Genomic DNA, 23203 nt, shown 5'->3' on the forward strand with positions numbered 1-23203 from the left:
GCTGGCTGTGGCCCTGGGAGGAGGATAAATTGCTGGAAGGGTAAGGGTGGAGCAAGGAGGCCGTCGAGAAGGAAGGCTGGTGGTGGGGAGACAGAAGTGGCTGGGCTCGGTGTGCTTCAGAGGAGCAGCAGGAGGCTGCAGGGTGCGCTGAGACTGGGCGTTGGGGTGAGGGGAGGGTGGGAAGCATGGATCACGCCTGGGTGGGAGACTTGAGCATCTAGAGCAGCGGTTCTCAACCTGTGGGTCACCACTCCTTTGGGGGTCGAACGACCCTTTCACAGGGGTCGCCTAAGACCATCGGAAAACACATCTATAATTACATATTGTTTTTGTGATTAATCACTATGCTTTAATTATGTTCAATTTGTAACAGTGAAAATACATCCTGCATATCAGATATTTACATTACCATTCATAACAGTAGCAAAATTACAGTTATGGAGTAGCAACGAAAATAATTTTATGGTTGGGGGTCACCACACCATGAGGAACTGTATTAAAGGGTCCCGGCATTAGGAAGGTTGAGAACCACTGATCTAGAGGAAGGTACTCTTTGTGAGGCCAGGAGGCCGGGGAAGAAGGAGCGGGTTGGGTGGGAGGGCACTGAGCTTTTCGGCTTTCAACTTGATGGGTAAGCAGGCTGCTGGGGTTCGGGGCCACCTGGGCTGGAGGTCAGCAGATTCGGGGAATTCTGAGGGTACTGTTGTGTTCAAAGCCAAAGGCTTGGCAACACCAGCTGACAAGGAGCATAAGAGAGGGGAGGACCCAGAAGGAGCATGGGGGCCCTATTCCCAATTAGAGAACAGGGGATCACCAAGGAGTGGTGGGGAGTTTGGAAGAGAATGTAGAGCAGGTGAAGATGAGATTAGACCTTATCCATTTTTTTTTTATTGTGGTAAAAATATACATGACATAAAATTTACCATTTTAGCCCAGCCACCATGGCTCAGTGGTTGAATGTTGATCTATGAACCAGGAGGTCACGGTTTGATTCCCGGGCAGAGCACATGCCCGGGTTTTGGGCTTGATCCCCCGTGTGGGACGTGTGGGAGGCAGCTGATCAATGAGTCTCTCTCATCATTATGTTTATATCTCTCTCTCCCTCTCCCTTCCTCTCTGAAATCAATAAGAATATATATTTTTAAAAATTATCATTTTAACCTTTTTAAAAAAAAATATAAAATCCTCACCCAAGGGTATTTTCCCGCATTGATTATACTAGAGAGAGTGGAAAGGAAGGAGAAGGGGGAGAGAGAAAGAGAAACATTGAGGTGAGAGAGACAAATGGATTGGTTGCCTCCCTCGTGCACCCCTACCGGGGCTGGGGAACCTGCAGCTGAGATACATGCTCTTGACTGGGAATCAAACCTGCAACCCTTCCGTCCACAGGCCCATGCTCTAACCACTGAGAAACCGGCCACGGCCCATTTTTAAATATACTGTTCAATGGTGTTAAGTACATTCACATTGTTGTGTAACCACCACCACCACCACCACCATCCATCTCCAGATCTCTTTTTGTTTGCCCAAACCAATCATCCATTTATTTTTAGTTTTTTTGGGAGTAATGTCATACTGGGAGGCTACTGTGTGTCAGGCAGTGTACAAGCACTGGGCCTGGGGTGTGAAGGGCTGGATCAGTATGAGGGACAGTGGTAGAGAGAGCAGCCATAGACCCCTCTCCCGGTGAGGGCTCAGGCTTGGCCCTCATGTGGCTGAGGTTGACCTCAGAAGGACAGCAAGTAGTGGTGATGCCAGGGTTGCAGAGAGTTCTTCCTCTCATGCCCGAGCCATAAGGAAGAGCTCACACACACACACACACACACACACACACACACACGCGCGCGCGCACGCACTTGCCTTGCTGCTCTTCATCCTCCATGCCCCCCCGCCCCACTTCATGGATAATTTTAGCAACTGCCAAGGTTAATTGGAAGTGTTTCAGTTACTAAATTTAAGAGCACAGGGTAATTTCTTGATGTGTAATAGGAACTACAATGATGTAAACAAATGTATAGCTCATTGACCATGAAAAGTTTGCCTGCGTGGGTAAGTCATGTCACTGTGCTCTGTACAGTGGAAGGCCTCGCCCAGCCAGAGTGACAGGCCTGGGCTAGACGTCAGGGAGCTGACCGGGATCCTGGCCCCATATCCCCTACCCTGTGCTGCCTCAAGTACAGATTTGAAATAGGGTAAGGGTGGTCCTAGGAGAATGGTTTTGGATTTTCTAGAGTTATCTATGTTCCCTGCCTGATCAACTTGCCCTTAAGCATTTGCAGCTCTGGTATGCCATGGGCCATGAGAGTCACATCCCATCCTGCCACCCTTGGCCAGAGGGACCCAAGCTGGATGCCTCCTCTGCTGCCAGCCTCTCTAGAGCCCCAGTGTCCCACTCATTTCATTTGGTGATTGATTACTCCCAACCCAGCCCAACAGCTGTGACCCACAGGGATGCGTCATTTTTTCCTCTGGTTCTCTTAAATATTTTTGAGTATAAATAATACACATGGTTCAAAATGCAAAAGATACAAAAGGCTTTACAGTGCAAAGTTTCTTTTTGAGTCTTCTGGCCCTCAAGTCCTCCCCTCAGAGGCCACCACTGTCACCAATGTATTGGTAATTCTTCCATTCAGAGATGTTTGTATGTGCGTGCCAACACACACGCACGCGCGCGCGCAGAGGAACATTTGCACACATCTTTTTAAAAATATATTTTTATTGATTTCAGAGAAGGAGAAATAGAAACATCAATGAGAGAGAATCATTGACTGGCTGCCTCCTGCATACCCTCAATCGGGGATCAAGTCTGCAACCTAGGCATGTGCTCTGACTGGGAATTGAACTGTGACCTCCTGGTTTATAGGTCAATGTTCAAGCACTGAGCCACACCAGCCGGGCTAAGCGCTCACATCTTAACGGCCTACTCTACTTAACCAGTTCTTTCTGGAAGGGAATTAAAGTTGCGTCCAGTCTCTTGCTGTTATGTGAAATGCTGCAGGGAATAACTTGTTCTCGTGTGGAGTCCCTTCAGTGGTGAACTTGTAGAGTCATAATGATAGCAATTCAGTGCAAATACTCTATTGGGTCAATAGCATATCTGAACCAGGCTCTCCCCCAAGACTATTGGCATTCTTCAAGTGATTTATTTATACATTTATCACCCCACTCCCCAAAGGAATTAAGAGCAGTTGGACTCATTTAATTGGAGAGTGCTGGAGGAAGCGGGGCAGGAGATGCTAAGAGCCAACACTGACTGCTCCAGGAAGTACTAAAATGCTTTGCTAAGTTGATGGACTTGTTGACTCCTCAGGGCCAGGGGATCACCATGAAAGTCAGGGACTTCATATTCTCATGCTGTAAACAGACATGGAAGTGGAGGGGTCGTTAGCCCGTGGCTCTGGCTCAATCACAAAGCCAGGTCTGAGCCAGCCCAGGAGGATGATTGTCTTTGAATGTGGTCTTTGGATGAGGTTACCTCTGGACACATTACCTCTTCTGGCAGCTCCCGCCAGTAGATGCAAAGCAAGATGGGAATCTGCAGTGCTGCGGCAGCTGCAAGGTCCTGGCCAGATCCAACACCCTTCCTCCAGTGTCTGAGCCTGGTTTGGTGATATGTGCAAGGAGTTGGGTCACAGTGACCTTTGGGATCTGAGCTGACTTAGTTTGGTGAGCTCTGCTCCTATAGACCTGACTTTGAAGGCCTGACCATTACCTACCCTAAACTTGATCTAATTTGTGAACTCCAAACCAGGCCTTTGCAAACTGCATCAAACAGGTATCCTATATGGATAACTTAATAGTAACTGAAATCCATGGTTATTCAGATTTCCTTAGTTTTAACATCTTTTTCTGTTCTGGGATACCATGTTACATTTATGTTGACAAACAAGGTGTTGTTATGTCTCAGTCTCCTGGTTGTGGAAGTTTCTCAGACTTGTTTTTTATAATCTTGACATTTAGTTTTTTTGTTTTTAAATCTTTTCTTGCTTTATTATTATTATTTTTTATGACCTTGACATTTTGAAGAACACTGGCCAGGTATATTATAGGATGGCTCTTCATCGGGATTTTTTCCTCCTGATTATAGTGAGGTCACATGTTGTTCAGAGGAAGAGCTCAGAGGTAAAGTGCCATTTTGTCACCTCATGTCTAGGGTGCTTACTGTCAACATGATTTATCACTGTTTCCATTAACCCTGATCACCTGGCTTGATTACCGACCATTTCTTTGTCATATTGTTCACTATAAAGTTGTTCTTTCTCTCTTTCCATGTGGACTCTGTGAAAGGAAGTCAGTCCGCACAGCCCACACTAGGAGTTGGGGGGCTCATGCTCTACCTCCTTTAAGGAAAAACCCACATGAGTTATTTGGAATTCTTCTGCCAGGGAGACTTGTCTCTTCTTCTTATTCAGTCTTTTTTTTTTTCATCAGTATGGACTTATGGATGTTTATTTTAGACTTTGGGTTGTAATCCAGTGCTACGTTATTTATTTCATTGTTTACATTATTTCAGCTTTGGCCACTGGGAGTTCTTTCAGTTAGCTCCTGTGTCCCTTTGACATACCTCCATCATTGTGTAGTGGGTATTTATTTTGGGGGGTGAAGTTGTTTGTTGGCACTTCCTTACTTTCTGGCACTATAGCTACTCCAGGTTCATCTTGTATATTTCCTGGCCTGGTCCTAGAGTGAGCCATTTCTACAAGGAGCCTTCGTGCCTTTTATTGTAGAACTAGTAGCCCTGCACGTAGCTCGCTGCCTGCCCTCGTGTAGCTCTCTGCCACTTGTAGGTCAGTCGTGACGTTACGGCGCCCCGGCTAATTTGCATATTCCTCTATTATTATATTAGATGGTATTAGAAACCAAGATCTAGGGATGAGATTTAATATAGGAACCCAGTATAGAAAGCATGTTTAAAACAGAAAAGCAAAGCCGAAACCGGTTTGGCTCAGTGGATAGAGCGTCGGCCTGCAGACTGAAAGGTCCCAGGTTCGATTCCGGTCAAGGGCATGTACCTGGGTTGCGGGCATATTCCCAGTAGGGGATGTGCGGGAGGCAGCTGATCGATGTTTCTCTCTCATCGATGTTTCTAACTCTCTATCTCTCTCCCTTCCTCTCTGTAAAAAATCAATAAAATATATTTAAAAAAAAACAACAACAACAAAAAACAGAAAAGCAAAAACAAGCAAACAAAACAGAAAAGCAGTAATTTATTAGCATACATTTAAATGCTTTTTAAAATTAATTTATGCAAACAAAATTCAAAGGTACAAAAGGATAGATACAATAAAACTGTTCTGTGCCCAGTAGACTGGCAAGATATCCCAAGTCTCAGTGTTGGGGAAGATGTGGAGTGATGGGAGTGTGTACACTGCTGAAGGAATGTCAGTTGGTATCAAGCACATAAAGAGCTTTTTTAAATTTTAATATATTTTCATTGATTTCAGAGAGGAAGGGAGAGGGAGAGAGAGAGAGAAACACCAATGATGAGAGAGAATCATTGGCTGGCTGCCTCCTGCCCGCCCCCACTGGGGATCAAGCCTGCAACCTGGGCACGTGCCCTTGACCGGAATCGAACCCAGGATCCTTCAGTCTGCAGGCCAATGCTCTACCCACTGAGCCAAACCAGCTGGGGCATAAAGAACTTTTTATTCATTTATTTATTTTTAAAATATATTTTATTGATTTTTTTTACAGAGAGGAGGGGAGAGGGATAGATAGTTAGAAACATTGATGAGAGAGAAACATCTATCATCTGCCTCCTGCATACTCCCTTCTGGGGATGTGCCCACAACCAAGCTACATGCCCTTGACCAGACTCGAACCCCGGATCCTTCAGTCCGCAGGCTGACACTCTATCCACTGAGCCAAACCGATTAGGGCATAAAGAGCTTTTTAAAAAAACAAAACCATACACACCACTTTATTAAGCCCTGGCCGGGTACTCAGTGGTTAGAGCATTGGCCTGCAGCCTGAAGGGATTCCAGTCAAGGGCACGTACCTCAGTTGCAGGATCGATCCTGGGCCCTGGTTGGGGTTCATGTGGGATGCAACCGATTGATGCGTCTCTCACATTGATGTTTCTCCCTGTCTCCCCTCCCACTCTCAAAATCAATGGAAAAATATTCTCAGGTGAGGATAAACAAAAAAATAACACACGTAAAAACAAACAAAAAGCCCACTTTCTGGAGATATAGTTCACATACCAGACAATTCACCCACTTAAAGTACACAATTCACAGAATTGTGATTCACCACTACTTTTAGAACATGTTTATTACCCTAAAAAGAAACTCCACCTCCCTTCACCATCATTCCCCAAGTCTCCCCATACTCCGCCCCCCACTTCAAGCCCTTGGCAACCATGAATCTGCTGTCTCTATAGATTTGTCTTTTCTAGATGTTTCCTATCAATTGAGTCACATAATATGTGGCTTTTTGTGTCTGGCTCCTCTCTCTTAGCATGTTTTCAAGATTCATGTTGTAGCATGTGTCAGTACTTCATTTAATTTTATTGATGAATAATATTGCATTGTGTGGATAGATTATAGTTTTTTATTTTGTTGATGGACATTTGGGTTCCACTTTGGGGCTATTATGAATAATGCCTCTTGTGAACTTCTGTGTGGACATATTTTCAATTCTTTTGGGTATATACCTAGAAGTCTAGTTGTTGGGTCATATGTTAATTCTGTTTTTAATCATTTGAGGAACTGCCGGACTTTTTTCCAAAGTGTTTGCACCATTTTACATTCCCACCAGCAGTGCATGAAGGTTCTGATTTCTCCACATCCTGCCACTTGTCTTTTTTATTACTGCCATCCTATTGGTGTGAAATGATATTGCATCATCTGGTTTTGATTTGCATTTCCCTGATGGCTAATGATGTTAAACATCTCTTAAATATGTTTTTAAAATTGATTTTTAGAGAGAGAGGAAGGGAGAGGGGAAGAGAGATAAAAACATCAGTGAGAGAGAAACATCATCAATTGGCTGCCTTCTGCACGCCCTCTACTGGGAATTGAGCCAGAAATGCAGGCATGTGCCCTGACTGGGAATCAAACCAGTGACCTCTTGGTTCATAGGTCAGTGCTCAACCACTGAGCCACACAGGTTAGGCTGTGTTAAACTTCTTTTACTGTGCTTTTTGGAAAGAGCTGACCTTTAAAGTAATTGCGTAGTGTTCCCTCATGTGTATGCACCTTGATATATCAAACCAGTCCCTTTTTATGGACACGTAGTTTCCAAGTTTTTTTCTAAAACAAACAGTGTCTCTCGTGTATACCACATTTTACTCATGTGTGAACGTATCCATAGGGTAAATACCTAGGAGTTAAAAAATTACAGGGTAAAAAGGAATGTGCCTATGTTTTATAAGTTTGTATTTATGCCATTTGTGTATTTAAAAGTAAATATTGAGAATAATCAGAGTTGTTTGCAGGACATTCTAATTTTCCCTCCAGTGTTAACATCTAGCAGGTTCAGTCACATCAGAATCAGTGGCCACTTTATTTCTCTATTTTGTTTTGGTTACTGTTTTTGTGGGGGGGGGGCGGTTTGTTTTGTTTTTAAATATATTTTTATTGATTTCAAAGAGGAAGGGAGAGGGAGAAAGAGATAGAAACATCAATGATGAGAGAGAATCACTGATCGGCTGCTTCCAGCACGCCCCCCACCGGGGATCGAGCTGCAACCCAGGCATGTGCCCCCAAACAGAATTGAACCTGGGACCTCTCAGTCCGCAGGCCGATGCTCTATCCACTGAGCCAAACCAGCTAGGGCTGTTTTGGTTACTTTTGCATAGGCTTGATGTCAGGTTGAGGCCGGAGTTCAGAGCACATAAAACTAATTCATTGTTCCAAAATTACCCCCTAAAGCTGCCTTTCTGCTCCTCATATTTAGCACAGGGCTTGCTCCTAAGTGATCAGCATAGCATGTCCTGGAGATTGTGTGGCCTTCCTGATGACCTGTTAGGATTAAGAGCTTGACCTCTGCAGCTGCGTGATCTTTGCCTCAGTTTCCGCTTCACTAAGATGGAGTAATAGTAGCTCCTGCATCCCAGGGTGGTTGTGAAGATTACATGAGTCAGTTCACGTGAAGGGCTTAAAACAGTGCCTAGTACAGTGTTATCTAATTTTATCTCTGAAATTGATGATTTTCAGGGAAGATATTCAGGACCAGCAATAATTAGCACCACCACCTAAGAAACCCTTTTATGACATTCTCATGGGCTACAAAAAAAGAGCATTTTGGGTAACTTTTATTTTATTTTATTGATTGATTTGAGAGAGAGAGAGAGAGAGAGAGAGAGAAACATCAACCTGTTGCTCCACCCATTTATGCATTCATTGTTTGCTTCTTGTGTGTGCCCTGACCCGGGATCGAACCCATAACCTCAGCTCTAATCAACTGAGCTACCCGGCCAGGGCTGGGTAACTATTTTTATACTATAGGCCTGGTGCACGAAAATTCATGCACTCAAGGGGGTCCTTCAGCCCGGCCTGTGCCCTCTCGCAGTCTGGAGCCTTCAGGGGATGTCCGACTGATGGCTTAGGCAACCAACAGGCTGATGGGGGGGAAGGTGCTGGCCAACAAGTAGCCGGCCCCACCCCTCATCTCCACTCCGCGCTCCCTCCCCCCCACCCCCATCGCTGTCCCCTCCCTCTGCCTGCTGGCACTTGCCTTTCTGCTCCTCGTATTTAGCACCGGGTCATTCCGCCGTTTGGTAGATCTGCGTATTTAAATTGTGAACTTATAGAAAAGTAGCAAGAATAGTACAAGTGTTTTCTGTCGACTTTCTATTCAGATTTGCCCGTTTGCTCATCTGCCTTATTCTCTCCTGTCCCCTCCTCCTCTCTGTAAGCATGCATACATGCATAGGTACATACACATATGTTGTGCTTTTGAGCCATTTGAGAGTTAGGTTGGAGAGTATCTTGCCCTTTTACCTCAGAATACCTCAGTGCATATTTCCTAAGAACAAAAACATTCTCTTTGATAAACAGTACAACTATCAAAACCAAGAAATTTAACATGGATAAAATATTTCTATCTAAACCCCAGTTTCATTAATTGTCCCAATAATGTTCCTTATTGCCATTTTTCCCTCCGGCTCAGAATCTGATTGTGATCACATGTTGCTCTTTTTGGTTAATTTTATTTTAATTTTTAAATTAAATTTATTGGGGTGATATTGGTTTAAAAAATTATATAGGTTTCAAGTGTACATTTCTGTGATACATGACCTGTATATTGCATTGTGTGCTTACCAGCCAAAGTCAAATCATCTTCTGTCACCACATATTTAGCCCCCTTTACCCTGTACTACCCCCTTCCCTCTGGTAACCCCATACTGCTGTCTGTTTCTATGAGTTTCAGTTTTATATCCCACATGTGACTGAAATCATATGGGTCTTAGCTTTTTCTGACTTATTTCACTTAGCATAATATTTCCAGAGTTCACCCATGTTGTTACAAATGGCAATATTTCATCTTTTCTTATGGCTGAGTAGTATTCCATTGTATATATGTACCACATCTTCTTTATCCAATCTTCTACCGAAGGACACTAGGGTTGTTTCCATGTCTTGGCCACTGTGAATAATGCTGCAATGAACATAGGGTGCATATATCTTTGTGAATAAATGTTTTCAAAATTTTCAGGCAGATACCCAGAAGAGGGATTGTTGGGTCAGATGGTAACTCTATTCTTAGTTTTTTGAGGAGCCTACATACTGTTTTCCATTGTGGTTATACAGTTTACATTCCCATCAGCAGTGAATGAAGGTTCCTTTTTCTCCATGATCTCCCCAGCACTTGTTATTACTTGCCTTATTGATGATAGCCATTCTGACAGTGTGACGTGGTATCTCATTGTAATTTTGACTTGCATTTCCCTAATAGCTAGTGAAGTTGAGCATGTATCTATTGGCCATTTGTATGTCTTCTTGGGAGAAGTGTCTGTTCAGGTCCTCTGCCCAATTTTTTTTCTCTGTCCATTGATGCTGAGTGATATGAGTTCTTTATATGTTTTGGATATTAATCCCTTGTTGGAGCTGTTATTTGCAAATACTTCTCCTATTTGGTTGGTTGCCTTTTTGTTTCAGTGTTTATGGGTTGGAAGAAGCAACATAGTTAAAATGTTCATATTACCCAAAGCAATATACAGATTTAATTCAATGCCATCAAAATCCCAGTGACATTTTTTAAAGAAATAGAATAAAAAAATCATCAGATTTGTATGAAACCACAAAAGACCCCAAATAGCCAAAGCAATCCTGAGAAAAAAGAACAAAGCCGAAGGTACCACACTACCTGGCTTCAAATTATACTACAGAGCAACAGTAATAAAAAAGCATGATATTGGCAGAAAACACACAGAGACCAATGGTTGGCTCAGTGGATAGAGCATCAGCCTGCGGACTGAAGAGTCCTGGGTTCGATTCTGGTCTAGGACACATACCTCAGTTGTAGGCTCAGTCTCCTCGGGCCCAGTCAGGCACATGTGGGAGGCAATCAATCAATGTTTTTCTTTCTTGTGTCTCTCCCCTGTCTCCCACTCTCTTTAAAAATATCAATGGAAAAATATCCTCAGGTGAGGATTAAGAACAAAAACCTCCAAAACACATGTATACGGGTAGATAATTTTTGATAAAGGGTCCAAAAGCATACAATGGAGAAAAGAAAGCCTCTTCAATAAATGGTTCTGGGAAAACAGGAAAGCCACATGTAAGAGGATGAAACTAGACCAGCCGTGGGCAAACTACGGCCCGCGGGCAAATGAATAAAACTAAAAAAAAAAAAAAAAAAAGACCGTACCCTTTTATGTAATGATGTTTACTTTGAATTTATATTAGTTCACACAAACACTCCATCCATGCTTTTGTTCCGGCCCTCCGGTCCAGTTTAAGAACCCATTGTGGCCCTCGAGTCAAAAAGTTTGCCCACCCCTGTTCTAGACTATAGTTTGTCTCCATGTACGAAAATTAATTCAAAATGGATCAAAGACATAAATATAAGATCTGAAACAATAAATTACATGGAAGAAAACATAGGAACTAAACTTATGGACCTTGGTCTTAGAGATTTTATGAACTTGACCCCAAAGGCAAGGGAAATAAAGGCAAAAATAAATGAATGGGACTACTAAAACCTTCTGCACAGCAAAAGAAACCGCCAACAAAACATGGTGGTGTTGCTTGTATGAGTGGTTTCAGTTTACTTTTAAAGAGTGAATGTTTAAATAACAGTACAAAGGCCTCCCATCTTGCGCCTGACTCCAACCTACAACTCAGCGGGAGTTCCAGCCAGGATGACTAGCGCATGTGGTGCCATCTTGTGGCAACAGCTCAAATAGAGTTTATAAATCACCTTGTAGAGCAGCTATGAGATAATCTTATTTATTTGTTTGTTTGTTAAAATATATTTTTATTGATTTCGGAGAGGAAGGAAGAGGGGAGAGAGAAACATTAATGATAAGAGAATCATTGATCGGCTGCCTCCTGGGGATCAAGCCTGCAACCCAGGCATGTGCCCTGACAGCCCTGACCAGAATTGAACTGTGACCTGATTCCTAGGTCGATGCTCAACCACTGAGCCATGCCGGCTGGGCATTATTTTTATTAATTGATTTTAGAGAGAGAGAGGAACGGGGGGGGGGGGGGTGGAGTGAGGGACATTGTTTTGTTGTTTCACTTGTGCATTCACTGGTTGACTCTTGTATGTACCCTGGCCAGAGATCAAACTGGCAGTCTTGGGGTATGAGGACGATGCTCCAACAAAATGACGATGATGCCCTCCCTGGTGGCCTAAAAAAGAGATGATATTCATATCATCTCAATTTTTCTTAATAAATTGGGAAACTGTGTTTTAAGTACTTTGCTGTTTCAAATCTTAGTATAAAATGAGACTTTACTGTATCTCACTCTGGACCCAGGCAGGTTAAGTCCAGTGCTGTGAGTTAAAGTGTGGGCTTGACCTGAGACATCTTTGTGAGTGGATTTAGGCACCGCAGTATTCTGGCTGTGCCTAAATTTACTTCTGCAAAATAGGCTTTACAGAGACGTCCACCCGCAGGCACATTTAACAAGGTCATGTATAGTTCCCAGCATTGTGCCTAATATGTAGGAGTTCTTCCGTGAAGGTTAAGAGATTATTAGTATGTGTTCAACTTTTTGTGAGTAGACAAGTTCAGACCTGAAGTAAAAATCACCCCAGTTCAGAACTTTAACCTTCCTAATAAAAACCACAGTCAGTCAACAGATATTTCTGGATCCCCAATTCCTAACTATGTGCTGGGCATTGTTCTAGGAGCTGGGAAGACAGTGGTGCCTAAGACAAGGTCTTTGTTTTCCTGGGAAAATTTATATTCTGGTTTGGGGGAAGACAATTACAAAATAGACAAAAAAATTATGTGCTGTTAAATGCTAGGTAGGGAATTCAGAAAATCTAAAGAGATAGTGACAGCCTGGCTCTTTGGATTTGGGATGGCCAGGGAAAGTCAAAGAGGTGAGATTTGAACTGAGTTCTGAAAAACAAGGAGATGCCAGTCATGCAGAAGGAACAGCAAGTGCAAAGGCCCTGAGGTGAGAATAAGCTTGTCTTCTTAGAGGGGCATAGGAGAGGCTAGTGTGCCTAGAACATAGTGGTCAAGGGCAAGAGTAGCTTAGGATGAAGTTAGAAGGATAGGCAGGCACAGATCACATAGGGCCCGAAGGTCCTGGTGAAGCCTTTAGTTCTTACTCCACCTGGGATGGGAAGCCATCTATGTGTTTGAGCAGATCCATAAGGTGTTCAGTCTTGAGGGTAGAAAAAGTTTTATTCTAAGGTCTGCCCCAAAGTGTATTAGCATAGCACAACTACCAAAATGACCTGGGACTCTCCTGTGTGTGTTAAAAAATTGAATGTGCATGATGTCTTCTATTACAAGTTTTGAAAGAGAACCATATTTCATAAAAAGAAAATTGGAACCAACATTTACAGAATCCCTGAGCCTTATCTGTACTTGTGCCAAACACTTAAAATGACTTTAAAGGATCTTCCCAAACAGTAGCATCTAGAGTGGAGCTTAGTAACTTCTGACTGGGGAGTCAAAGATATTTCAACATTTCTGTATAACGCAGGAAATGCTTTTAAATAAAAACGTTTTCTTAACAGTGCCAGACTTTGAGAATTTGATCAATGCTATGGGATTTCTCCCCTGAAAAAGCGCTGTGTAGGATGAAGAAAGGGGGCATTCTCATTTCTCCTGCTTTCATCTCCTGTATGTCCACGTGTCAGGGAGGGTTCCCTGCCTCATCGCCACCTCCACCACTGCCAGGGTCAGACCCCCAGACCTCCTGGGAATGGAGTAGAAGCCTCCCCACTTGGGGATCCTAAGAGCTGGTCGTGCAGCTTATCCAATCACCACTCAGAGCCCAGTCTCTTGTGAGAAGGGTTGAAATGTCTGCTCCCTGGACATAAGGGGGCTTTGAGGAGATGTCTTCTTCATCCCTCAAGGCAGGATCCTTAAGTCATTTTTTTTCTGAATCAAGAGGCCTTTAAGTAGACTTCAGATGAGAAGTTACCGACCCTTCTCCCCAGAAAAATGCACAGGCAGCCCATATTTATAGCTATGGGAGGGAAGTTCACAGAACAGATTAGAGGGTAGAGAACAATTTGTGGTTTTAGGGAATTTTCTCCTCAATCACCCTTGATGTGGAAATTGAGCGAGTGAGGCTGAGAATGATAATTAAGTGGTTTCCCAAAGCACGCAGGGGACAAGAGTAGGGCCAATACTTCCCAGCGTTCTGCATGATATAAGTGCAAATCACAGGTTCTTGTATCAGACTGTCAGGTTCAAATTCCACCTCTATCCCTAACTTCTCCTGGGACGGGTACTGCTGCACTAACCTCCAAGATCATGTTGATAGGAACAGAATAGCACCAGCAGAACTATGTTAAGAACAGAACCTGGCCCATAACAACTACTAAATAAATTCTGTTGATATTTTGCAATGAGGAAAGGTAGGCTCAGAGAAGTGAAGTTATTTTTTTAAAATATATACTTTTTATTGATTTCAGAGAGGAAGGGCGGAAGAGAGAGAGAGATAGAAACATCAATGATGAGAGAGAATCTTTGATCGGCTGCCTCCTGCACGCCCCTAAGTGGGGATCAAGCCTGCAATCAGGGCATGTGCCCCAACCAGGAATTGAAGGCCGGTGCTCTATCCACTGAGATACACTGGCCAGGCCAGAGAAGTGAAGTTATTTTGACAAGGACATAGGAAAGGCATGATTAGAACTAGGGTCTGTCCATCTCCAAAGCCAGTGAACTGTTCACCTTTAGACGAGTGGTTTTACAAACTGCAAGGCCAATAGTGGGCCAGGAAATCAGTTCAGCAGGGTCTCAAACAGCACTGGAAAAAAATATCAGAGAGCATCATTCATAAGGGTAAATAGTATTTGGTGACTTTTGTTTCATTATACTGTAAGTACACATATGTCTGTATTAGGCCTTAAAATAGTTTGAAAGTCATTACCTTTGACTACTAGGACTCCAACAGTTCAGACACAAGTGCACTGGAGGTTTCAGTGAGATAATCCATCCTGTGCCCTAGGAGGGGCTGGGATTTGAGTTGCCCAAGAAGACTCAGAGGTAGGGGGATGGGCTGTGAGCAGAGGAGCAAAGAGGGTAGGCCACAGTAACCCTGAGTCCAGATTGGAGCAGAAGGGCTAATTCTTGAAACAATTATTCCCAAAGGGCCTACTCTGTGCCAGGCCCTTTGCTAAGTACACAGTGATGACTGAGACTGTCCTGGTCTTTTCAGTCTTGGGACTCTGTGCAGTGAAGGAGAGAAACCTGTCACCAGACAGTAAGACTGAAATGGTTAGGGTTGTGGTGGTGTAAGCATTGGTCAGAGTTATCGACACTGTAATGGCGCAACACCATGAATTAGGAATACAGAGCAGTGAGTTCCAAGCTGAAAACCCATAGTTAAGGCCTAGTTCCAGCATTAGGTTTATCTAAGGCTCACCCCTGAGCAGGATTTGTGCAAGACACTCTCACACTTACGTGAACCCAGGATTCTTCAATCCCAACCAGGCCTCCTAGGAGAAGTATGCTCTAACCAATGTATACTTGCCAAGCAGTGTGGTATACCAGAACACAAATTCACGATCTAACATGCTCCATTCAGCCTATAGGAGAGGGGAGTGTCTGCTACATCAGCTAATAAATGGGTCAGAATTTTGTGCAAAACGCTTCTCTTGCAGGGTGATTAAGGCCTTTGTAGGTTCAAGTTTCCCCATAAAAAAGTTATATCCCATATTTAATTGCATATGTGATGAGCAGATAAGAATATTTTGGCGTCCTAGAATGTCTAATTGATATAAACTATTCTGTTTACATAAAATAGTCCAATAGCCCAGTTACGCAGATATGATTGTCTCCATTTTGCAGATGAGGATACTGAGGCACAGAAAAAAACAGTGCAGCCTTCTGCCCAGCAAGAAAATGCAAAGCTGGGTTTGTGTGGTTTCAGAGCCTGAGCTCAACCACGAGGGACATACTGAAAAGACAACCTCTCCTGGCCCCAAGTCGAGGGCTCTTTAAGAGCCTTGGACCCAGGAAGAAAAGCGAGAGCCGCGTAAAACGAGATCAAAGCCTATGCAAATAAGGAGCAGGGGCTGCCGGGAAACATCGTTGCGGCTAGCCTCTGGGGAAAGCGGGCGTCAGTCGGAGCTACAGCGCCTGCTCGTTCCTACCCGTTCTTTCCGTCTGGCGCCTGCGCGAGGCACATCCCTAACGCACACCGGCCCAAACTCGCCTATTGTACGAAGGCGCTCGGCTCTGAGTCCGCCTCTTCCCTTTCCTTGCGCTTGCGCTCTAGCGCTCTCCGAGTCTAGTTCTCGCTTTTACGTCAGTTCCTGTTGTGGCGGGAGAAGGCGGTATTTCCGGCCAGAGGGTGGGACGGGGCGGTAAGCGGGGGCTCGGGGGAGGGGGCGGGGGGGCCGCGCCGCGCGAGCCGTTGGGTCTGGCTCGGAGAAGGCACTGCTGCTGCCACAGCCGCCACCGTCGGCAGGAAACGCAGGAGCGGACCTAGCGCAGCGCGGCGATGGGCGGGAGTAGAGCCCCGCCGGAGAGGCTGGGCGGCTGCCGGTGACAGGTGAGTGCGCCAGTGCGTGTCCCCGAACGCCCCCCCCCCCGGTGGTCTCGTCCGTCCCCCCCCCCCCCCGCCCCAGTGCCGCGTTGGGCCGTACCACCAGTGCCTGCCGGGCGGGGATCTTGGTCCTAGAGCCCCCCCTTCCGGGACCGAGTGGGGCAGCTGCGCGGGGGCGGTAGTTCTAGCCCTGAGGGGCCAGAGGCGGGGGCGGCGGGTCGTACCATTGAAGCGGCGGGGGGGGGGGCGCCTACCTAAGTGCGAGGCCCGAACCACTGAAGGGCTAGGGACGCGCGCCCTAGCATGTGTACACGGGCTTGGGGTAGAACTCGTGGGGTGTGAAGTGAGAGCGTGCCTGGTGGGCGAGCGCTAAGCCATCGAAGGGGCGCGCCTTACCCGGCGTAGGAGGCTGTACCTACTCGGGGACGTGGGAACAGTTCCAATTACGCGTTGGGAGAGGTGGGGGCTTTTGGGGAGGGAGCTGTACCAAGTGTGGTCCAGGTAGTGCCGTCTGGGTTATACCACTGGGTGCTGCGGGGGAGCCATCCTGAGAACATAGCCGTCCGTGAAAGTAGGAGGACTGTGATGTGTGGAGGCGCTGAGTGAGGGGCAGGGCAGGCTCAGTGGGTGTTAGGGGAGAGTTTGGGGAGGATAGTAACGCTAGTGATCAAGAGGGGCTTCTGCCTCCTGTGTTTGGTGGGTGGGGCTTGGGGTTTACCCTGAGCTGGAGGAGGATCCTCCTTTATTGAACTTAACTTTTGTGGGGAACTGGATGGACACACTGCTGTCTACCCCAGAACTCTTTCATATTATTACGCTATTTTACTGGTCCGGTGTGTGGGACAGACACCTCTGTGGCAAGTTCGATCTTTCCGTGGTTGTGGGGAGATGGCTTAGAAGCCACTGTTGGAAGTTTTCTGAGCTTTTGGCTCCATTTAGGGAGCAGAAGGGGTACTGAGCTTGGATTTCAGGAGCTGTACTCCTGGACTTGCTTAAGACTTTGGAGGAAGGAGTGTTTGGTGGGACACCTCTCTCCCAGGGCAAGGTGGCTGGGAACATCTTGCTCCTTGGGATTCTGAGGACCCCCTTCCTCTGATCTGGGGGCCGCTTGGGCTCAGCAAGAGGCGGGGACTGGAGTACTTGGGTCCTCCAGTACTTGGGCTGCCATTCAACCTTGTCCCTTTTTCCTGCCTCACACAAGCATTGGGAGTTTCGTTAGGGCCTGACCTTGGTTGATGGTGGGTGTGAAGTAACCAGGCACCACCCAGACAGCGGCCCCTCTGTCCTCAGTGAGGCTGTCTCCCTGGTTGGCATTCCAGGCGCCCATCATGTTTACGCTCCCCACCAGGTGATAACAGTTGGCCTCGCCATTAGGTGGCAGTGAGGCTGAGCGCTGTTTTCCCAGCTGTTCCTCTTTGCATAGCCAAGGGGACTTGTGGTGGGGTGCCCCTGGCCCAGCCCGAGCTAGGGAGGAAGACTGCTCTTTTGAAGGACTTGGGACAGCTAAACGCCCCACAGCTCTGCTTTCTCACTGTGGCTGCTGGGTGGGTGCTTGGAGCAGCCAACTCCAGATGGGAGGCCACTGCCCCTTCTCTCCAGGCCAGCTTGTGACCTTGGCTTGCCTGGTAACCTTTGCACTTGGGTCTGGAGTTCCCAAAGGCAGGCTGCAGTCCCTGACCGACCCAGCAAATATGAGCTGGTGATGTGGTCAGAAGGTCCACAGCATCAGCTTCCAAACTGGTGGGCTTTCCTAGATTGTGGTTTCTGGGGAGAGAATGGTTGCTGAGTCTGTTCAAGGCCTCAAGGCCTTGGGGGCTCTAGAATTTTCTCCTCTAGGAGTTAGTTTCTCTGGTTTCCTTCTGCTAATTTTAGAGCAGCGGCTCTCAACCTGTGGGTCGCGCGCGACCCCTTTGGCGGTCGAAGGACCCTTTCACAGGGGTCGCCTAAGACCATCCTGCATATCAGATATTTACATGACGATTCATAACAGTGGCACCATTACAGTTATGAAGTAGCAACGAAAATAATTTTATGGTTGGGTCACAACATGAGGAACTGTATTTAAAGGGCCAGAAGGTTGAGAACCACTGTTGTAGAGGGTTTGCCTGATGGGGATAACAGCAGCAATAAAAACAATAACCATGAGATTGACGGCTGACATTTATTGAGAGCATTCTGTGTGCCACATGCTGTTCAAAATGTTTCACATGGGCCAACTGGCTGAATATTCACATCCTAGAACTACAGGTACTGTTGTTATGATCTATTTTAGAAGGGGAAACTGAGGCACAGAGAAGCAGATAATTTCCAGAGCTAGTGAATAGCCGTGTTTATTGACCATTCACCGTATGTCTGGCATGTGACAGGACTTTTACACACATGATCTAATTTAAATCTCAAAATACTTCTATGGCTGGGTATTGGTTGTGCCCATTTTACAGATCCTAATAGGTAAGGAGAAGTGTGATACCTGCGTTACAGGTGAGGAAACTGAGACACTTGGTCTGAAGTGAAATGATTTGCCCCAGGTCTCACAGCCAGAAGTGGTAGAGTGGGGATGTGAATCCCTGGCCCTGTTTGGCCTCAGAGTGAACCTCTTGTCAACAAGTAGCTGGGACATTGGTTTATTTGCACCCAGGGGTGAATATGGTGTTTCTGTCCATTTTGCAGAGTCAGAAATTGGGGCTCAGAAGAGGAATTACCTTGCCCTAGGTCCATCAGACCTAGGGGGTCAAGCCGGGGTTTGAATGCCTGTCGGCTTGTCCTTGGTGTCATGTACTCCTAGCTCACTGGGTCCCAAGCTGGAGTGGGTCTCTGTCACCTCAAAGCTCCTGCCCTAGACCCTGCCAGCTGCACCTGTGGGTATTTCCTTCCTCTCATCTGCAGAGCCTAGGGCTACTGTGAACACCTCGGTTGGCAGCCAGTCCAGCAGTCCTGGCTTGGTGGTAGAAGTTGGTCCATCTTCAGATTTGAGCCAGGGCATTTATTAACCCAGGGCAGAGTATGTGCTGGGAACTGGGGAAAGACAGAGTGATATGCAGGGGGTGACCCAGCTACCAGGGCACCTTGTTAGAGGTCTCTAACAGGATGGTGTAGTGGCCATGTAAACAAGTTCTGGCACTTTCATGTTCTGGCTGTGTGACTTTGGGCCACAGTGTTCATCTCTGTGCAGTGGGCTCAAAACAGCAACCACCTCAGGCTATTGTGAGGGTTAAATAAGTTAGTTCATGAGAAGCTCCTCCAAGAGTGCCTGGCACTGTGTAAATGCTTCGTCAGCAGTACTGAGGGCATCAACACCCCCCCACACTCCCCAATCTCAGTTCTTTCTGGCACCCGGCTAGCCAGCCTTTCAGCTTGGCCCAGCTAGGATCCAGGAATCTGGTGTCTTGATCTGTAACCTCTATAAAGAGCTGCATTGAAGTGAATCAGAGCACAGGGTTCAAATCCAGCCCTTTCACTTGCTGGTTGTGTGACCTTGAGCGGGTTCTCAACCCTTCTGACCCTTTTCATCATCTGTGTCATAAGATGATGAAAACTCTCCCCTGATCGGTTGTTGTGAAGGTTTAATGGGTTAATTTGTGGAAAGCATTTATAATTGGGAAGACATAACAGTAAGTCTGCAAATAACATATCGAAGAAGAGTATATGACACATGGTGAGCCCTAGAATATCTTAGCAATTTTAAGTCTTTATTATTTCTGCTGGAGTTTTGAAGGCCCTTTTCAGGTTACAGAGCCTTGTCAGATAACATCAGGAGGAGGACTTGGACAAAATGAGCATCTTCGGTTTCAAGATGAGGGTTGGGAGCGGGAGGGACATATAATCAAATAAAAACTGGCAAATGCAGTGCCCTGGGCCCATCTTTCTTCCACATAGTTGCTGCCCAGAGCCCCTTCAAAGTAAAAATTCCAGCTTCTCTTCAGATGTCGGCCTCTGCTGAGTCCTCTTCTTTCTTACATGTGTTTTTTATTGGCTCTTCACCACAGCCATCAGGAGTGGTGGGAATGGCCTTGGCCCAGGTGAGGAAGAGGCTTTTTGAAGGCTGTAAGGTGGAAAGTTGGGGAGGGAGAGTTGGAGAAGTGTTCATGGATTTGGGCCAGGCTTCGTAGAGCCTGGTAGGTCTAGTTGAGAAGCGTGGATTTGATCCTGAAGGCATGGCGGAGCTGAGGAAAGGCATTGCTTCAGGTGTTGGAGATACAGGGTGTACTTGACAAAGGCCCTACCCCCATGGAGTCGGGGAGACAAACCCTTGGCGAATTAAACAAGGGGCAGGGTAAAGAGTGGGGCTAGGGGGTGGGCAAACTTTGACTCGAGGGCCACAATGGGTTCTTAAACTGGACCGGAGGGCCGGAACAAAAGCATGGATGGAGTGTTTGTGTGAACTAATATAAATTCAAAGTAAACATCATTACATAAAAGGGTACGGTCTTTTTTTTTTTTTTAGTTTTATTCATTTCAAACGGGCCGGATCTGGCCCACGGGCCGTAGTTTGCCCACGGCTGGGCTAGGCAGTGAATTAAAATCAGGTGTGACTGGTGCTTTAGCTGGGCTGTCAGGAAGACCTCTGAGATTGACAGGAGACAGACATAACTCAAGGCTGTTATGTAGGGGACAACAGTGCAACAGTCCCAGGGTGGTCAAGCTTGGTGAGGTGCAGGGCAGGGTGAGTGAGGGAGGGTTTTGGGAGGGGAGGCCAGGGGCTGGGGTATTCAGAGCCTTGCAGCCCGCCCTAAGGAGCAACTTGGTCAGATTTAGGGTGTTACCAGGTGCCTTTTGTCACAAGAGAGGTTCTCAGGCTTCTGGCTGAGGTAGGGATAGATTTTAGAGCCAGTCAGGGAGTTTCACATGTCTCCTACTTCCCCCTTGAGTAGAATCATTGCCTTAGAAATGCTGAAGGCCTGACGGTCGCCTCCCTCCTCTGTGGTTTTCACACTGTGTTCCCCAGGGCCCATGGCTGTTCCCTTTAGGGACAGATGGGGGGAGGCTCAATGGGCTGATTCGCTGCCCACCCCTCCCCAACCCAGATAGTTGGGCTAATATCAAGTAACAATGCAGAACTATAGTAATACCTGATAAAAACCACACCTGCTGATTCTGCCTTCCACTCAGCTTGTGCTTGAGGGCCTGCACCCTTCCTGGTGCTGCTCTAGGACTTGGAAGACCAGGCCTTGTGGGCCTATCTTCTAGTGGAGACAGGTGCCCAGCAAACAAATCTATGGTAGGACATTCAGTGGCGATCAGTGTTAGGAAAGCAAAGAGAATGGGGGTCAGGGGAAGGAGAGTGTGGGGATATTGGTATGTTTTATTTACTGATTTCATTTTTAATTTTTTCTTTATTATTCTTTGATAGTATGTTTTAGCTGGGATGATCAAGGAAGGCCTTCCGGAGGAGGTGACGTGTAGGTAGGGACTGGTGTGTGGTGAAGGAGCCATGGGAGGACTTAAATGAGGACCCCGCAGACCAAAAAAGAATTAGCTATGACTCTTACTTCACAGTGGTGAGAACTGAGGCCTGGAAAGTCTCGGTAACTTGTGCTGGGTCCCCCAGCGTGGCCATATTGGGGCCAAGCTCTGAATTTGGACAGTGTGCCCCCAGCCCAGGAAGGCTCTTGGTAACGGTGGGTGAGGAGAGCTTCTAATTCTGCACCTGAGCCTCAAACCTAAGGTTTAGCACAGTGAGCAAGAGCCTTGCTGTTGTTTTCCCCAGGCTCGCTCTGCAGTGTCTTCCCGGAAGGAGTAGAGCCCCTCAGAGCACATGCTTGGGGTCTCAGAATTTCCTTGGATTGGGAGGGTGGAGAAAGTATGTCCTCTGCAGTTGATCTCCAAGCCTCTGGGGGACCCAGGGACACCCCTTCCTGGGCCTCTCTTTGACTTCCCAACCACCAGGCCTCTGGGCTGCACGGTGGGGTGGTTCCGTGGCAGGCTCTTCTGGACAACCAGCCAAGCAGCGAGAGGCCCAGCTTGGGGAGACAGCCCTCGCTCGGAGCAGGACCAGGAGGGAGGGAGAGAGGGAACGGGTGTGGGAGGGGCGGTGGGGTGGGACCTCAGCCTGGCCCCCTTGGGGGCAGGACCCACTGCCAACTCGGCACCCACAGCAAGGCCCGCTGTGCTGGGCTCGTGGAGCAGGGAACAGCGAGCCACGGCTGAGGGGAGACGACATGTCAGAGGTCCCTGCAGGAAGCTGTCCTGCCCAGGAAGCTCGTCCACAGATGCTGTAAGGGTGAGGCCAGAAATCTAAGCCTGCCTTGGTCTGTCACCTCATGGGCCCTTTCCGAATGGACTGGGGTAGCTGCCACTCCCTTGCCCCCGCTCCCCAACCTCTCCCAGCCTGGTTTCAGGCCGCCTTCATCTGGTGGCTCGTTGTGAAGTGGTCTGGGCTGGGGCAGCCAGCCTGGGCGTGCGTTCTACTCCTGCTCCCCTTGGCTGATGGGGATCCATGGAGACCTTATTTCATCTCGCTGAGCAGTGGTTCCCAACGCGGGGCACCCCCGGGGGGCAATTCAAGAACAAGTCATTAACAGTGAACTTTTTGCATTTCTTATGGTTCTAGGAGCCTCATATACAGTATATAAATATATATTGTGACATATTTATGCATTTCAGTTCTCTGTTGTATGTTTTGAAACTTTATTTGCTATTTTTCATATCACTTTATATTCTTTTTTTTAACAATTTCTTAGTGATTTCTTCCTCAGTACTTCATCTCTCCTTTCTTTTTTTATTTTTCTCTTTCATGGATGCCATGTTCTTTGGAAGTTTGTTTAGACCAAGTTAATGGCCTTTTAGGCTTCCTCCGTGTGAATAGTTCGCTTTTTGAATAAGAATTGTGTGTCACAGGGGGCCTCAGGATTTTAGAGATGCTTAGGTGGGGCGTGGCCAAAGAAAAGGTTGGGAACCACTGCTCTAAGGTGTATTTTGCTCCGCTGAAACGCGACCCTTCCTGCCAGGGCTGTAGGGAGGAGTCGAGCTAACGTGTTAGCGCGCCCGTCGCGGGCCTCCTGGGAAGGCGCGTGATGGATCCGAGCTGCGGCTGCCTCTGCTGGTGGAGATTGTGAGGCGGGGCCCTG

General features: G+C 46.8%; 1 protein-coding gene and 1 long non-coding RNA gene across 2 annotated transcripts in view; one reads left to right on the forward strand and one right to left on the reverse strand.

Moving 5' to 3' along the window:
- Window positions 1-14127: 14127 nt before the first annotated feature.
- LOC118674837 lies at window positions 14128-16285 on the reverse strand. The gene is made up of 3 exons (XR_004973714.1): window positions 16237-16285; window positions 14517-14645; window positions 14128-14393 (listed from the first exon to the last, which is right to left on the reverse strand). It is a non-coding gene; the product is annotated as an uncharacterized LOC118674837 (long non-coding RNA).
- AKT2 (AKT serine/threonine kinase 2) overlaps window positions 15971-23203 on the forward strand; it is a 61209-nt gene continuing 53976 nt past the window's right edge. The window contains exon 1 of the mRNA XM_036346939.1: window positions 15971-16142. The gene's annotated coding sequence lies outside the window, so the exon portion shown is untranslated. The remainder of the gene's footprint in view (window positions 16143-23203) is intronic.

Source organism: Myotis myotis, unplaced genomic scaffold (assembly GCF_014108235.1).
Source record: "Myotis myotis isolate mMyoMyo1 unplaced genomic scaffold, mMyoMyo1.p scaffold_m19_p_19, whole genome shotgun sequence".
Taxonomy (NCBI): Eukaryota; Metazoa; Chordata; class Mammalia; order Chiroptera; family Vespertilionidae; genus Myotis; species Myotis myotis.